Below are 15976 nucleotides of genomic sequence, written 5' to 3' on the forward strand. Positions count from 1 at the left end.
AGTTAAAAAAGAAAGATGGCATAAAATTATTTATAATTTTATAATACAATCTTATATAGATTAATAAGAGCTAACATTTATTGAGAGTCTGTTTAGCAAAAAGTTATGTACTGTTAACACTGTTTACAGATGAGGAGACAGACACAAAATTTAAGCAATATTCCTAAGGCCATGCATCCACTAAGCAGTAGAGAATGGATTCAAATCAAGAAGTCTGGCTCCTGATTCAGTCCTGGGAACCATGACAAAATACTGTCTTCCCTCTGATACTCTACCAAACACCTACCATGCGAAACTGAAGTTAATATTGATACCTTTTCTTTGTCTTTAATTAAAAATAAGGGACTAGAAATATAATTAAAATTCCCAGCCTCATCCGTTCTTTACTCAGGAAATAACCAGCATGAGCTTAATGTCTAGCCTGTGTATTATTAAGTGTGTACTTAGACGTTTGTGACATGCACGGTATTTAGCCCCACCCTGTAGGTGAGGTATGCTGCCTCTCATATCATTCTGAAAATTATTATTTTCATTCAGTGCTCTTGAAATTCTCTTGAGTACCCACACAGGAAGTGCGTGATGAGATGAAGAACTTAAGCCAGTGTATAAACTGACACAGGACTTAATTCATCAAGAAAGTCTTATAGGGAAAAAAAAAATTAGTTTATTGACATAGTTACAGTCGATTCATATCAGGCATCTTACCTGGCACCAAAGCTCTTTACCTCACTCTATACTCATACCAACAGCCCACCCAGTAGCAGCCTTCCGTGGACCACAATAGAGTATATACAGTTGACCCTTGAACAATGCAGTGGTTATACTACCACAGTGGAGTATAACTTAGAGTCAGTCCCCTGTGTACAAGGCTCCTCTGTATCTGAGATTCAGCATCTGTGTATTTTACCAACAGTAGATTATGTGGAACCGTAGTATTTACTATTGAATAAACTCTACATACGAGTGGACCCTTCTTTTGCATTCTTAGCTTAAGTATATAAACCCGCATCCTATTTTAACAAGTCTTTGGTGGCATGATGGTTGTTCTACCCTTCTTTGACTCTATGGTAGATCATTTAAAAGCACATTATATTCTGGCTTTTAAATTGTTATTCTTTTTGGTTTTATAATTTTACTTTTTATTTCAGCTTTATTGAGGTATAACTGACATATATAATTGTAAAATATTTAAAGTGTACATTGTGGTGATTTATGTATACATCGTGAAAGGACTCCCCCCAGATAATTAACACATCTATTACCTCCCAGTTTATCTTTTTTTCTTGGTGTGAACATTGAATTTCTACATAGTCTCTTAGCAAATTTCAATTATATTAAACAGTATTATCAACTCTAGTTACCATGTTTTGCATTCACTCCTCAAAACTTACTTATCCAATAGCTGAACATTTGTACCCTTTTTAGCTGAAATATGTGAACAACACATCCCTCAGGCACAGGCAACCACTTTTCTATTCTCTGTTTCTATGAGTTTGAGTTGTATTTTTGTTTTGTTTTAGATCCCACATGCAAGTGAGATAATGCAGTTGTCTTTCTCCATCTGACATTTCACTTAGCGTAATGCCCTCAAGTTTCATCCATGTTGTTGCAAATGGCAGAATTTCCTTTTTTTAATGGCTGAATAATATTCCATTGTGTATTTTAATATGGATATTGTGTATATAATAATAATATTCCATATATATGTTATGTATGTATGTATATAAGGTGTATACATATTTTTTTACCACATTTTCTTCATCCATTCATTCATCCTTACCCTTAGGTTGTTTCCATGTCTTAGCTGCAATGAACATGGGTGTGCAGATCTTTTCAAGTTAGTGTTTTCATTCCCTGTGGAAAAATACCCCAAAGTGGGATTGCTGCATCAAATAGTAGTTCAATTTTTAATTTTTTGAAAACATTCGTATGGTTTTCCATAGGGGCTGCACCAACTTACATTCCCACCAACAGTGCACAAAAGTTTCCCTTTTCTCCACACCCTCATCAACACTGGTTCTCTCTTGTCTTTTTTTTTTTGCGGTATGCGGGCCTCTCACTGTTGTGATCTCTCCCATTGCAGAGCACAGGCTACGGACGTGCAGGCTTAGCGGCCATGGCTCACAGGCCCAGCCGCTCCACGGCATGTGGGATCTTCTCGGACCGGGGCACGAACCTGCGTCCCCTGCATTGGCAGGTGGACTCTCAACCACTGCGCCACCAGGGAATCCCTCTCTTGTCTTTTTAATGATAACCATTCTAATAGGTGTGAGATGATATCTATTGTGGTTTTGATTTGCATTTCCCTGATGATTAGTAGTGTTGAGCATCATTTCATGTACCTGTTGGCTATCTTTAGGTCTTCTTTAGAAAAATATCTATACAATTTCTCTGCCCATTTTTAATTGGATTGGTAGTTTTCTTGTTATTGAGTTGTATGAGTTCTTTATATATCTTGGATATTAACTCCTTATCAGAAATGTGGTTTTCAAATATTTTCTCCCATTCTGTAGGTTGACTTTTTATTTTGTTGATGGTTTCCTCTGCTGTACAAAAACGTTTTAATTTGATGTAGTCCCATTTGTTTATTTTGCTTTTGTGGTCTTAGCTTTTAGTGTGAAATCCCAAAAGAATCATTGCCAGGACTGATGTCAAGGAGCTTACCCTCTATGTTTTCTTTTATGAGTTTTATGACTTCAGATCTTAAATTTAACTTTTTAATCCATTTGGAGGTGATTTTTTATGGATGGCATAAAAGAGGGGTCCAGTTTCATTCTTTGGCATGTGGCTGTTCAGTTTTCTCAACATCATTATTGAATAGGCCATCCTTTCCTCATTATATATTCTTGACTCCTTTGTGATGAATTAATTGACCATATATGCATGAGTTTATTTCCAGGCTCTCTATTCTGTTCCATTAATCAATATGTCTGCTTTTATGCCAGTACCATACTATTTTGGTTGCTATAGCTTTGTAATATATTGATAGTTTGAAGTCAGGAAGTGTGATGCCTCTGGCTTTATTCTTCTTTCTCAGGGTTGCTTTGGCTGTTTGGGGGTTTTTGTGGTCCCAAACAGATTTTAAATTTATTTCTGTATTACAGTGAAGATGCCATTATAATTTTTGTATGGATTGCATTGAGCCTATAAATGGCTTCGGATAGTGTGGACATTTAACAATATTAATTCTTCTGTGAACACGTGGTGTCTTTCCATTTATTTGTGTCTCCATCAATTTCTTTCATGAATGACTCACAGTTTTCAGTGCAGTGATCTTTCACCCCTTCGGTTGAATTTATTTTAAGTATTTTAATTTTTTGATAGCATTGTGAATGGGATTGTTTTCCTCATTTGTTCTTATCATAGATCATTATTAGTTTCTAGAAATGCAACTGATTTTTGTATGTTGAATTTTTAAACTGTCATTTTATAGAATTTATGTTTTAGCTCTAACAGTTTTTTGGTTCTGTCTTTAGGGTTTTCTAAATATAAGAACCTACTATCTATAAATAGACTCAATTTTAGTTCTTCCTTTATAATTTGGATGTGTTTTATTTCTTTTTCATGCCTAATTGCTCTGGCTAGGACTTCCAATACTATGTTGAATAGAAGTGGCAAAGGTGGGCAACCTTGTCTTATTTCTGATCTTAGAGGAAAGGGTTTCTCTTCGTTTCCACAGTGGATTATGATGCTAGCTATAGGCTTGTCATATATAGCCTTTATTATACTGAGTTACATTCCTTTATACCCAATATGCTGAGAATTTTTATCATGAAAGGTTATTGAATTTGTTGAATGCTTTTTTGTATCTATTGAGATGATTATATGATTTTATCTTCTATTAATGTGGTGTATCACATTTATTGATTTGTGTATGTTGAACCATCCTTGTATCCCAGAGAAAAATCCCACGTGATTATGGTGTGTGATTCTTTTAATGTGCTGTTGACTTTCATTTGCTAGTATTTCATTGAGAATTTTTGCATTTGTTCATCAGGAATATTAGCCTGTAGGTTTCCTTTTATGTAGTGTTCATATATGGCTTTGGTGTCAGGGTAACACTGACCTCATGAAATGAGTTTGGGAGTGATCCGCTCTTCAGATTTTTGAAAAGTTTGAGAAGGATGAGTGTTAAGTCTTCTTTGAATGTTTGGTAGAATTCACCAATGAAAACATCTGATCCTAGGCTTTTCTTAAAGGTTTTGATTACTGGTTCAATCTCCTTGCTCATTAATGGTCTGTGCAGATTTTCTGTTCTTTCATTATTCAGTCTTGGTAGATTGTATGTTTCTAGGATTTATTCAATTTATTTTTTGTATAATAGTTCATAGTAATCTCATGATCCTTTAAATTTCTATGACATCAGGTTTAATCATTCCTCTTTCATTTATGATTATGAAAATTTGAGTATGCTCTCTTATTTTCTTTTTAATATAAATAAACTTTTGTTAAAATGTATTTATCTTAAAAAAAAAAGAAACAAAGCAGCTCTTCACTGTTATGATATTGTCTAATGTGTTCCTGGCCTCTATATCATTTAGTTCTTCCCTGCTCTTGGATAGTTCCTTCCTTCTGTTAACTTTGGGCTTAGTTTGTTTTCCTTTTCCTGGGCCCTTGAGTTGTAAAGTTGTTTATTTGAGATTTTTCTTCTTTCTTAATGTAGGCATTTATTGCTATGAACTTCCCTCTTAGAACCACTTTTGCTGTATCTCACAAGATTTCCTCTGTTTTTTGATTTCCCTTTTGATTTATTCTTTTGACCCATTGGTTATTAAGAGTACTGTGTTTAATTTCCACACATTTGTGAGATTTCTGGTTTTCCTTCTATTACTGATTTCTACTTTCAAACCATTGTGGTCAGAAAGAAACTTGGTATAATTTCAATTTCCTTAAGTTTGATAAGACTTGTTTTGTGACCTAACATATGATATATCCTGGAGAATGTTCTGGTATGCCTGAGAAGACAGTGTATTTTGCTGCTGTTGGATAGAATGTTCTGTTTTTGTCTGTTAAGTTCATTTGGTCTAAAGTATAGTTCAGGTCTGCTGTTTCCACATTGGTGTTTTGTGTGGATGATCTATTTATTGATACAGGTAGGGTGTTGAAGTTCCCTACTATGATGGTAGCTGTCTATTTCTTCCTTCAGGTCTGTTAATATCAATGTTTGCTTTATTTTAGGTGCTCCAATGTTGGGTGCATAAATACTTACAAATGTTATGTTCTCTTGTGGATTGACCTCTTTATTATTATTTAAGACCTTCTTTGTCTCTTATTACAGTCTTTGTCTTAAAGTGTATTTTTATATGATATAAGTGTAGCTATCTCTGCTCTCGTTTGTTTTCCATTTGCATGGAATAACTTTTTCCATCCCTTCATTTGATCCGTGTGTGTCCTTAAACCTGAAGTGAGTCTCTTTTAGGCAGCATGTACTTCTTGGGTCTTGTGGGTTTTTTTTTTGTGTGTGTGTGTGTGTGTGTGTGTGTGTGTGTGTGTGTGTGTGTGTGTGTGTGTGTGTGTGGTATGCGGACCTCTCACTGTTGTGGCCTCTCCTGTTGCAGAGCACAGGCTCCAGATGCGCAGGCTCAGCAGCCATGGCTCACGGGCCCAGCTGCTCTACGGCATGTGGGATCTTCCCGGACCGGGGCACAAACCCGTGTCCCCTGCATCGGCAGGCGGACTCTCAACCACTGCGCCACCAGGGAGGCCCTGTGTCTTGTTTTTTCAATTTGTGTGTTCTTTCCATTCAGCCACTTAATGCCTTTTAATTGGAGAATTTAATCCATTTATATTTAAAGTAATTATTAAGAGGTAAAGATTTACTAATGCTGTCTTATTAGTTGTTTCTTGCCTGCTTTTTGTTTTCTTTGTTCCTTTCTTTCTGTCTTTTCATCTTCCTTTGGGAATTGATGGTTTCCCATAGTGGTATGCTTTTATTCCCTTCTCTCTATCTTTTATGTTTCTCCTGTAGGTTTTTGCATTGTGCTTACCATAAGGCTTACATACAATATCTTATATAGATCACAGTCTAATTGAAGCTAATAACAACGTGACTTAGAATAAAAGAGTCTCCCCCTCTACCCCTCCCAACATTTTGTACTTTTTTTTTTTTTTTTTTTTTTTTTTGCGATACACGGGCCTCTCACTGTTGTGGCCTCTCCCGTTGTGGAGCACAGGCTCCGGACGCGCAGGCTCAGCGGCCATGGCTTACGGGCCCAGCCGCTCTGCGGCACATGGGATCTTCCTGGACCGGGGCATGAACCCATGTCCCCTGCATCGGCAGGCGGACTCTCAACCACTGCGCCACCAGGGAAGCCCCATTTTGTACTTTTGATATCATAGTTTACACGGCTTCATGTTGTGGATCCGTTAGCAAATTATTGTGGCAATAGTTATTTTCAACAGTTTTGTCCTTTAACCTTTCAACTAGAGCTACATAGTTAACAGACTACCACGTTACAGTATTAGAGTAGTCTGAATTTGACTATGTACGTACCTCTACCAGTATCTTTTATATTTTCCTATGTTTCCATGTTACTCATTTGTGTTCTTTCACTTCAGCTAAAAGGACTTTTTTCCAGCATTTCTTGTAATCCCCCAGCTTTTCTTTGTCTAGGAAAGTCTTTATCTTGCCTTCATTTCTCCAGGTAAAGCATTCTTTGTTTCCAGGGTTTTTTTTCCTCTCAGTATTTTGAATATAGCATCCCACTCTCTTCTGTCCTGCAACGTTTCTGCTGAGAAAGTCTCTGATAACCTTGTGGGAGCTCCTTTGTATGTAAATTGTTTTCTCTTACAGCTTTACAACGTTCTCTCAGTCTTTGATTTTAGACAGTGCTATTACAGTATGTCTTGGCAAGGATCTAAATGCTCGAGTTGGTTTGTTTTCTTCCAATCCTGCAGAGTCTGGCCAGTTTCCTGCACATGCTTACTAGCTCTCTGCCCTGCGGGGTAGACACAGGCAGCTGGCCTTGGGATTGGGGGAATGTGTGGCTGAGGCATGCAGAGCATTGGAGGTACCCACAGGGTAGATGGGGGGACCCACAGACTGAGCATCCCCAGCAGCTCCTGGACAGGCTTCCTGATGGGGTCTGTGTTTAGTACTGTAGAATCTTCATTCCCTTGTTCCTTTGAAGCCCTCTGAGTGCCTTCGCTGCTAGTCTAGCAGCTTCCTGCCCCCTAGTCAGGTTGCACACCTTAGTATTCTTAGTATCCTAGAGAAAGAAGTGGGTCTCTTTGGCAACATTCTGCACAGCTGGGGAAGCCAGGTACTCACAGACCCTCACATTTCCCCATAGGAGAAAAATCAGGGTCCAAAAAATCTTTCTTGGCACTGAGCTGTGCCACTCCGGGGGAAGGTTGACACAGGTAAAGTGAACCCGTCCCTCTTACCCTCTTCAATGCATCCAACCTCAGATTGTCTTTTGCTCCAGAGGTGTGCTGGAACTTCTCTCCCAGGCTCCCATCCTCCCACAAAGGCACTCTCATTCGTGCGTTATCGTCTAAATTGGTGTTGGTTTAGGGGGAAGATGACAGAAAACTCTTTCCCATCGTGTTGGTGACATCACCCTCTACAAAGATCTTGTTCATTTTATTTACCCATTGTTGTACTGGATTATATGCCTTTGTTAACTAATTTGTATCTGTTATTCTGCATTTTATAATCAAGTATTTCTTGTTATATACTTTCCAGACATCTTCTCCCAAGTTTTTGGTGTTTTTTTTTTAACATTCAGTTTGTTATAATATGCTTCTGATTTTGATATAGAAAACTTTAGCAGTCTTTTACTTTACAGTTGGCAATTATTTTGTACTGTTGAAAATATTATTTTTAATTAAAAAATAAAGAATTTTGAGTAATATTCTGTTTGTTTTGTTTTTATTGGTTTTTTACACTTAGGGCATTCTCCAGCAGGAAAGCATCTTTGTTTCTAATATGAGGCATCAATCAGTTCTATTTAGTTTCCATTATTGAATGGTTTATCCTTTCATATTAACATATAGTGACACTTCTATCATGTACAGTGAATCTTTTCTGAGCTCTTTCTTTGTTTCTGAATAAATTTCAGGTAATGTTTTATATTTCAGATAATGTTTTAAATAGTCTAGCTTAATTTTTATTAAAGAACACTTACATTCTTAGGGCAAATATCCACACCTTGTCCTCTTTCCAGTTTGCCTTGAACATCGGATATCCATTCACTCAAAGAAATTTCAATTATTAAAAATATGGGTGTATAAAAAAAACCCACAAAACGCAAAACCTCCTGAATTGTCTAGGACCCCTTAGAAAGATTCATTTTTCTATTAAAGTTATCCTTTCACTGTATCAGTAAACAGCATATTATTTTTATTTTTAAAGGCTTCCTGTTATCTATTTTTTAATGCATTTTCAAAGTATTGTACACGTCTTCCTGCGAACTTGAAGATAATATTGTCACATCTTACCATCTTTTATAAATAAAAGCCTAAAACAAAACATTTTGCATGCCTCTCATATGAATTGAAAAGGACTGCAGAATTGATATGTTTCCCTAAGAGCAATGTCCTAGGAAATCCAAAAGGATTCCTAACGTGTTAGGACTTTTTCATACAGTTATTACATCCCTGTGGCTAGTGCCATGCAAACTGTAGAAACTTTAATATCAGATGCAGATTTTTCCCTTACAATCTGATGTAAGCAGTTGTCAGTTTGCTTTTTCCGATAAGTAATATGCCATGTCCCAGAGTGATAGCTCTTCTCCATTTTCTGGAAGAAGGCTTCTCCATTCCATGTACAATGTTGATTATCAGAATCTTAGCCTGGCAGGCAGCTTGTACATGGAGCATCAGTCTGACCGACTTGTTTCTGGAGAGGTTCACTGATATGTTCATGATTCTGTATCTTAACTATAACTGAGCTGAGTCCTTCACAGGATTATAATGTCAATTTTCTAGTTCTTCATATATCCTTTACGTAAGATTCTTAAACTTTACACATGGGCTAGATTTTATTTGTTGCAGTTGCTAATTTTGTCACTGTTTAAACACATCACATGAGTTTATTTTCTTCTGAATATAACATTTTAAATTCATTTTTAAAGCTTTCAGGAGATATACAAAGAAATTTCTTCCTAATTTATAATTTGGAGAATACAGATATGTACCTGGCCTTCAGTTAAGGGTCAAATTAAGAGGGAGGCATCGTTGATCCCACTTCTGGAGATAGCAAGAACACGAAGAATATGGTCCCTACCCTTCCTAACTGAACTCACGATTGAATAGAAGAGGAAGTTGTAAAAAGGATAAATGATGATGCAGTATACTTATTGCCATGGAGGGTGGTGTTGAAGAATTGGCTTGCCTTCACAGAATGAGCTGATCTACATCTGAAGATGGGTAAAGCATTCCTAGGTTGAAAAGTGAGGAAGAGTTATACAAGTAGAGGGTACAACATTTGCAAATATAATGGAGACAGGAGATGGCTAGAGGTATGAGGAAATGGTTGTACAGCGTGATCAGAAAGAAGGTAAGATAGCAGAAGATGAAGCATGGGGCCAGTTTGTAATGGCCTTTTCATTCAACCCGCTCTCACTTAAACATCAGCTACTTTTGTTGTTGTTAAGTTTCCTGTGTTTGTATATTTTTGAAAACAGTGCTTTTTTAATTAAAAATATGGTATATTAAGTCTAGTTCAAATAAAATTTTGTGGAATATCCTGGGAACTTAGAAATATTGTTTTGGTGGTAAAATCATTTAGCAAATTGGGACAACTCATTAACATCTTGTGAAACACAACCCACTTCTAATCTGGGTACTTTCTCTGATTATTAATAAAAAATTCCTTTTCCCTACCATTTAAAATCTTTAAGTCAGATTCTTTTTCTCTGACCCTTGAAGGTGAGATTTTTTTTCTTGTCCTTGACGATCAGAGACATCTCTCATATTGGAGACCATTACTGGACCTCCCTTCTTCTGAAATTCTGAACACTTGCCTGGGTCAACCCCCAAATCAAAACTTGTAAGAGTTTTCCTCTGCCTTTGTCTGTTGCGTCACTGTTCAAGATCACTCTCAGTAGAACGGCTTTGATATTTGGGGATAAGGTTGGAGAAACATTCCCCATACTCTTAAACCTCAAAGCCATATCATTAGCATAATCATGACATACTTTCTGATTCAGTGCAAAACTGTAACAGCAATCATGCTTTATCCTTATCGGGAATCACTTCAGTTGGACAATAAATGCTTACCATTGCAGGCGCTTTATTATTACTGAATCTAATTTAGACTGGATAAAATGTGATTATTAGGTAATTTCTGAATGACACTCTCTCACTCACCTACCTTGTATGGCTGAGAATTGATGATTTACCAACACTTTTTATCCTCATGATCTTGTATTTTATGTAATATCCGTTATCTTTATCTCCTGGTTTTAAAGTAATTTAACTTTACTTACACAGAAGAGGTTAACGGGTTGATATGAACTTGATCTTGTTCTGTTTGGACCTTATTCTTATTTGTGGTACTTGCATTCTAGAACTCATTACTCTCTCTGTTCTTGATGGCAAAATGGCTGTGTCCCACTTCAACAATAGTATAAGCTGAGGGTTTTATGTCTAATATTAATTTATATAGATAGATGAATAGAATTTATTGAATTTTCAAAAAAAAAAAAAAAACCTAATGGGGAAGTCTTCACTGGAAATATGGAGGAAATACCATAATTTCCCCTGCTTGATAATTGATTCTTTGGGATTGAAATAACTTGCTAAGTAACTGTAATTAAAGATCTGAAAGAGCTAATTACCCGAGATCAATGTTGATGATATTCTAAGTTTGTTTCATATCAGTCTCAGAGTGTTTATGTCATGGGAGATTTTCTTTTTCAGCACACACACACACACAAAAAGAGCACTTTCATTAGATAAAGTTTATAAAACTCAAATACCATCCACTAATTTCACTGTTGGCAAATGCAATATAAAGCTGGAATTTATTTCAATTACAATTCTTTTCCCACACGTTAAAGCTATTTTAACCTTTAGCAGCATACAATTATTACAGAATAGATCATTTTTAATGATTCATTATGTATGAGGTCATTTGACAATGCAATTATCTTTGTGATGAAATTTCTATTCTTTTGATCATTCTGTACCTATAATGAATGAGGAGAGTTTTACATCTAATTTCCTGAAATTAGAAGATTAAAGATAGAAACAGACTCTTGTATTTAAATGAGACTCAAAATGACTGGATTGCATTAGTCCTTTAGATGTGTACCCTAGAACTGCAGATCTTTGACTGTAGTATTACTGTTTTTTCGTCATCATTCATTCAGCATATCTATTGGTACCGTGCTGTCTGCTTTCATTACTACCCATATTTTCAAAATGTGCTTTTAACTGCGACCTGGAGATTAAAGAATAGGTCTTGCAAGTTCTCAGGAATGACATGCTTCAGCATACTATGCAAAAGACTAAGAAACATGGCGTAAAAAGCTAGAGTAGAATTTCTGAAAACCTGTGCAAGTATTATTGCAGTGTGCTGTAGAAACAGTAGTTTGTGGTTATGTGTTTTCTTTTTAACTATTGCCCAGATATTTACTATATATCCAGTTAAGTCATAGTGTATTCTTACATCCAAGCTTTTTTTTTTTTGCATACTGGTTAATCACGGAGGCATTATATTTTCCCTTTCAAATGGATTTCAAACCAAAAGCAACTTTTACAGTTAATGAAATTTATATGGGCTTTTATCGTCCATCTAGTAAATACAAAAAGAGATGCAACTGATGTAAAAAACAAGATACAGTTACCTCCAGATCTTTTAAGATTTGGTTAAGGATGAGAACATAGCTGAGGCGCATTATATACGTCTTTGTGATTTAAGGTAATACTCTTAAGATACTTGCTGGTTTTGCCTCATAATTTTATATTGGATGACTGATGGCTTATCTTAAAATTTTTAAAGCTAAATTCGTTTGTGGATTAAGTTTTAATTTTGGTTGGCTGAATTTTTCCCACACCCAAAAAAAAAAAGATGTCCAATGAAACATCTTTAATGGAGTTGATATCAAGGTTATATAAACATAATTTTTACAAGCATGCTTAGTAAAACCATTAAATAGGAGAATTATTCTTTTCATAAACAGAAATATGTTTTATCTGTGCTTAATACATCTTTTAAAGTGAAATTGCTGTTGTATGACTTTTTGAATTGGTAACTAGGATAAGCAAAAAATAAAACTCTCTTGATAAAGTATAGTCAATTCCTCATTAAGAATGATTATAAAGGAAATTAGTACAGTGGATAATTCTAAACTCATTTTACATTGGATTTTGAAATATATGCAATTAGATGCTCGACCTTACATATAACTTCATCTGATATTTTGGAATTCTCAATGAGGCCACCCTGGAATATTAGTTTATGGCCTGAAATTCTTAACTTCAGAAGTGGGCCAGTTCTGTAAGAGGTAGGTAAGGTAGATATGGCTTTTTTTTTTCTTTCTTTTCCTTATCATACTCTTACGAGGTAGATAATAAATAGATAAATAGATCGATCACCTCCCAACATACACACACCAAGAGCAGTGGAGACACATTTTTTCATTGGAAAAAATCAGGAATTACCATGTGTTAAGATGTTAAGATAGACGATTTAAAATACAATTCATGGGTAAGCTGGGACTAAGTGAGAGAGTATCATTGACATGTATACGCTACCAAATGTAAAACAGATAGCTAGTGGGAAGCAGCCGCATAGCACAGGGAGATCAGCTCAGTGCTTTGTGACCACCTAGAGGGGTGGGATAGGGAGGCTGGGAGGGAGACACAGCGGGGAGGGGATATGGGGATATATGTATATGTGTAACTGATTCACTTTGTTATACAGCAGAAACTAACACACCGTTGTAAAGCAATTATACTCCAATAAAGATGTTAAAAAAATATACAATTCATAATAAAACCAGTATTCAGAATGAAATGTTTTGTAACTTTTTCTGTCTGCAGCATTTTCTGATGTTCTTGGTTTATAATGTTAATCACCAAAGCAGTGTAATATTGAGGAATGCTCGTAGGAAAAGGGATCTGTAGAACATATTTATGCCTAATACTTGCTCACTTAAGATAATAAATACCCATTTTAATTAGTAAATAAGTATATAAATGAACCCTATAAATTGAAGCATGGCTTAATTTTAAAATAATTCTTGATAAGATCTGTAAATGTTATTTTACTCTTTGTGTAATTGACTATAACTTGGTTTATAAAAGTTATATGACCCTCCTTTATTTAGCCCCTGTGAAAACCTATTTTTTTCTATTATCTAATGATTAAATAGCCCCTTCCTTCTCAAATTTGTGCATATACAAACACACACACACACACACACACAAATGCCAGGACTGCTTTCATTGTTTTGACTTTTATATTTTGGCCCACTCATTAATTAGTCTTATCTTCATAGACCTAGATGTTACCTGAAATAATTAAATATATATTTCTCCAAAAGGAAATACTATAATAAATAAAAAAAATAGGAAATACTTATAATAAAGCCATTTCTTCAAAGGAAAAAAAGTGTTACCCACAAAATGTAACAAGTAGAAAATAGAATTAAATGTGTATGTATTTCTCTATTTTTATTTTCAAATTCTTAGTTTAATCTTTTGTGGTCTTTCTAATAGAGGGATTGCTAGAACCTTTGTTACATACAAAGATCAGTCAATACTGAAATAATATTTAAAACTCTGCACTAATCTTCTTTGCTTAGTGATCTCTTTTTGAATCCTTTACCAAATGCAAACACAAAGAATTTAATTAGTTGAGATACTGCAAATCTCCAAGGAAGCATCACTTTTTGATGAGCTGGAGAAAAGGGCATGCAATGATCATTCTTTAGAGAATGATGCATTAATGAATTGACACTTTGAAAAATTCTAGTTAAAGTCTCTAAAATACAATTTTGCATTATATGTAAGGCAGGCTTTATTCTTAAAGTACATCATAAGTAGTTATTAAATAAAAGGCTTCTATGTGGAAATGTAAGACTGCTGGTATTTAAAAGAAGATTTTGACAGAAACGCAACACTAAAAAAAAGCATTAACGTGGTCCTTTTAAACAAGATTAGGAACCACTATTCTCAATAAAGACAAAATCCACATGATCCTTTACTCAAAACTTACACAGAATTATCTTTTGTATTGTTTTGACAACTACCAAATAAATGGTGGCTCATTTTGAAGAATAGAAATAATGATGATAATCTTCCAGTGAATCAGTTTTCCTAAAGGAAAGTTTTTTGTGATAAACAACAACAAAAAAATAACAATTCATGATCTCCTCATTACCCACTTGCAAACGGCTTTAATGAAATAGATGAATGACTTGAAATTTTTTATCTCTGTGTTCTTGAACAAATACTCATTCTTGTTCATAGCTTGAACCCTGAGTATCCTTCAAAGAGATTACAGACAAGGTGTCACAAATAGGGCTGGATCGTATATGCTATTATTGTAAAACCGTGAATCAATCAGTGGTCTCATGCAGTATGTTTTCTTAGGTGGCAAGGAAGTTTTCTGTTTCTGTTTTCTGTTTCTGCCCTCAAACCAGGTCTTGGCAGAGAGAGTTCGAGCACATCTCTTTTAATAGAGAATATAGATTTGATACCAAAACTACTGACGGATCTCTTTGCTTGGAATGTTCAACATGAGTTGGCTGTTGAATTAGGAAAGCTGTTAAGAGGAAGTACTCCAAGTGGAATTCCTTGCTGTTAGTTGAAATTGCAGAGGTTCTGATAGAACGTTGATAGTGTGCCCTCAGCTGTTTTGACTGCTTTGCCTCTAGACACCATCAGCCCGGGCAGTGCATGAGGGTTCGCTTTGAATATTGGTTTTAGCTTTTCACGTCCTGTTCTGCCTCCTATTGTGAACATTCCTGATTAGCTTCTTGTCTTACTGGTAAGAATGGATTCTGTAGGAAATATGACTTGATGGCGTCCAGTGGGAAACCACCTGAAGATTCCAAAGTCCTATTAAAAAGGAACGGGGAAGGGAGAGAGCTGGGTTACACTCTGCTTACTCTTAAAATCAAGAGAGCTCATTTTGCCTCCTATGGAAAAGTATGTCACAGTCAATACAGGGTATAACACAAAGCTGGACAAAGCAAGGAGAAAGTCTGAAAATAAGGGAGTCACCTTACCCAATAGCTTTTAATAGAGGCACCCTTTTCCTTGCTACTTAAGATGTAGAGATGGTATCCGTAGTGCAACAATCACAGTGTGGGCTGGGGCCGTGCATTGGCTCACACCAGCCTCGCCTATGAGCAGTGCCTACAAGGCTCAGGCACTGGCTCCTTGTGTAAAGCCCCCTGTGTGGATGTGACGCTGACCTCCTAGGGAGTGAAAGTCGCACACTATTCATATTCGGATGGTAATGAAGAAGAAAAGAACTATATGTGGCTTCGAGAAGGAAGAAATTCCATGCCCTAGAAATTTGTTAATTTGCACATTGGCAAACTGCAAACATAGTCTTCAAAATGAAAATGAGCCCTGTGGATTTTTACATATAAGTGCAAATTAGGGAAGCACTTCGAGTTCTGTCATGTATGAGGGTGAAACATATGGTGTTCTGCTCTCCACTGCAAAAAGGATAAAAAATATATATTTTTTTCTTCTAACATTAACTCATGCACTATTTCTACTCGTACGTCTTCTACTTTTTCTTTTGTAAGAAACAGATACTTAATTGGGGGACTGGCTATGTTCATCACTTTTTTTTTTTTTTTTTATTTGAAAAATAAGGGATTTTTAAAAATATCTTTATTGGAGTATAATTGATTTACAATGGTGTGTTAGTTTCTGCTGTATAATAAAGTGAATCAACTATACGTATACATACATCCCCATATCTCCCCCCTCTAGGTGGTCACAAAGCACCAAGCTGATCTCCCTGTGCTATGTGTCTCCCACACTCCCTATCCCACCCCTCTAG

This window comes from Orcinus orca, chromosome 21 (assembly GCF_937001465.1).
Source record: "Orcinus orca chromosome 21, mOrcOrc1.1, whole genome shotgun sequence".
Classification (NCBI taxonomy): Eukaryota; Metazoa; Chordata; class Mammalia; order Artiodactyla; family Delphinidae; genus Orcinus; species Orcinus orca.